Source organism: Henckelia pumila, chromosome 2, assembly GCF_033568475.1.
Source record: "Henckelia pumila isolate YLH828 chromosome 2, ASM3356847v2, whole genome shotgun sequence".
NCBI classification, from domain to species: domain Eukaryota; kingdom Viridiplantae; phylum Streptophyta; class Magnoliopsida; order Lamiales; family Gesneriaceae; genus Henckelia; species Henckelia pumila.
Window position 1 is genome coordinate 5,274,475 of NC_133121.1, and position 3,118 is coordinate 5,277,592.

Consider the following 3,118-nt stretch of genomic DNA (forward strand, 5'->3'; position numbering starts at 1 on the left):
CTGATATGGTCTTAAAAAGTGGAAGAAAACATGCCTTTCACCGATGCAAATAAAGAGCTAAGTGCGTAGGACGTTTCCGGGACGACGATTGGACGAAAACTTGACAAAACGTTCGAAAGTTGGCTATGGAAGCTTGAAGGTTTCTGCTGAAAACGTGAGAATGGGGTGGAAGGAGAAGGTGTCGGCTGATGGAGTTAGAGTAGGATAGGTTTTTGTTTTAAATTTTTGATAATTAGGAATAATCTAGGATAATAACTAACATAAAATAATTAGGTAGATAATATAACATAAATATAAGATTTTAAACTTTTAAAAATACAAAATAATCTGATATAAAAGATAAATCCCGAAATATAAATTTAAGGGATTTTTAAACATTAATAAAAGTCATTAAAATGACTTATTTTGGTTAAAAATAAACTCCTAAATAAATATATAATTAAATACTATAATTTTCTTGACAAAACACCTTAAAATATTATTTTGAGGCTCATAAAACTCATAAAATATTTTTGGCTAAAAATATTTTGGTATCTCGTCCGTCCACGTTCCCGTCTACGCGATCAAAACAATTAATTAAAATACTAAAAATCATAAAAATCACTAATTATGGGTTAAATGCTTAAAAATAAATTAAATCATGCACAAATAATTCACATAATTATTTAACCCATAAATCTAAAATTTAAATAATTAAATATCCTAATTATGCATGCGGATTTACGTATTTAAAAATACCGGGTGTTACACATTTCTTGCAATCACAATTGTCTCATTATTTGCAATCACAATTGTCTCGCTATCAATATCCACATTTTCAATCACATCTGCTTCATTTCTTGCAATCACAACTGCTTCATTACTTGCAATCACAATTGTCTCGCTATCAATATCCACATTTGCAACCACAACTTCTTCACTATTTGCAACCACATCTGCCTTATCAAAAGCCTCACTGATATTATTACGATCCAAAGAAACAATATTCAAATCAAAATAATAATCATAAGAGGTTTGATCGTTATAATCAGTATTGCCTTCATCAATACCAACTTCATGCACGTTATCAGAAACATCCAAAAAACCAACAACATGTTCAATTTCAACTTTGAGCACTGGCCTCGTTTTGGGACAACCAAAATACAGATATTTTTTCAAATCTTGGTCATTCTTTATATATATCGGTTGAATGTTGCACGTCAACTCTAGAAGGTAACTCAACCTCAGGTTGGCAGACTCTACTATTTTCCCAGTTCTATATAGTTCACGATTTAAATTTTCAAGAAGAAAAAAATCATCATCTACTGGAATAGCAGCAAACGTTGAATTGGGCCCTGGATTCCATTTATATATGTTATCTTCACTCGCTTCCCATCGACCATGAAAATGAACAACAATAACTGTAGGCATAACCTACAAAATTCACAAAAATAATGAGAATAAGACTATTTTAATTACCAAAAATAACAAAAATTCTCCATGGTCTAGCATGGTCTACCATGGTCTACCCATGGTCTAGCATGATCTACCCATGGTCTATCAAGAGAGTTTATGGTCGATCAAAAGAAAGTTCTCGGTCTAACCATGGTCCCAGAACTCTTTAAGTCGACCAAAAAATTCTCCTGGGCTACAGATCACCAATAAAATCAAACTCAGCTTATTCCAACGCATCATTTTTTTAATCCACACTTGCTAAATAAAAAAAAACTTAAATCGTATTAATGCTTACATTCAACAACAATGAAGAAAACTTGCGCTTGTACTGAGATAAGTTTCTTCAAATACAGATGAATGAGAAATAGAAAATGTTTGAAATAGATTAGGTCTTCTTCACAGCTCAAGGATCGGAGCAGCCACGTGAAGAGAAAAATGAAGAAGATGACAGCCCCAAGTTTTTCTTGCGGGAAAATAAAATAGGGCAAATTGCGGGAAAGAATCAAATAAAATTGTTAGGAATGTTAATTAACTAATTAACTTATTAGGTTTAATTTTAATTTAACTGAGTCAACTCCTTATTTTTTTAAAAAAAGAAGTCAACATCCCTTTTTTTTAAATACTCCCCAAAGTAATCATACTTTTTTAACCACCCGCAGTTCCCGGTGGTCGTGGACAGCTGGAAATTCAAATCGGCGGCCGCTTGGTTGAAGAAGAAAGGGGATGGCTTTTTTTTTTTACGTGAGCTGTGGCTTTTTTTTTTCATAATAAGTGATAAAAGTTAGAAAGAAATGTGAACAAATTAAGTGAAGGGATCGGTTCATCTTTTTTACTTCAGCGTTTATGATTAAAAATTTTATTTTTTTACTTTTTACTTCAACAAAAATAATATGCCGAAGTAAAATGTTGTTCAAAATTATTAATGAATCCCGTGTTTTTTAAAATCCGAAGTAAAAAGTATGTTTTTACTTCAGCAATATTATTACCAAAGTTGAATGTTTCATTTTACTTCTTAATTATTAATTGCCGAAGTAAAAAGCAGCGAAGTAAAAGGCAAAAATTCTACTAGTGTTATTTAAGTCTTTTGCATGTCTTTCTTGAAGTCAAAGTTTTAATAATATTATTTTTTTAGTTGATAAGATATGATATATTGTAATTTGTACACTAATGATATTATCTTAATTATATTTATCATATCTTAATATCTTGTTATGTAGATACAATCTTGAAACGAAGGAAACACGATCCTGCTAATTTTGGAGATAAGAGTCCACGTCAACATGGAAATAAATCAGGCTTACGAGACAGACGAACAAGAGAGAGCCGAGAATGAGAGTTTGAACGTACACTGAAGATTACGAAGCTCGGATTTACAGCCTTGTTCGTGCTACTTTACTTGATCGACTTTGAGGTTTTTGAGAGCATGGAAGATTGAAGGGTGTTGATCTCGGGTTTAGTCGTCAAGGATCATCTCCTTACTTTGTTTTTTTTATTCTATTTCATATAGAACTTTTAGGAGATGTTTTGTTCTTTATTTTCTCATATGTTTGAGAAAATTTCTTTTACAATAATTTCTCTAGTTTTAGGGTTTGTAAAACTCTTTGATTTGTTTTCTAGTGAAGATTTTTGCCCTGAGGCGTTTTAAGAATATTTTATATACTCTTGGTTAAATATTTGAGTCTGT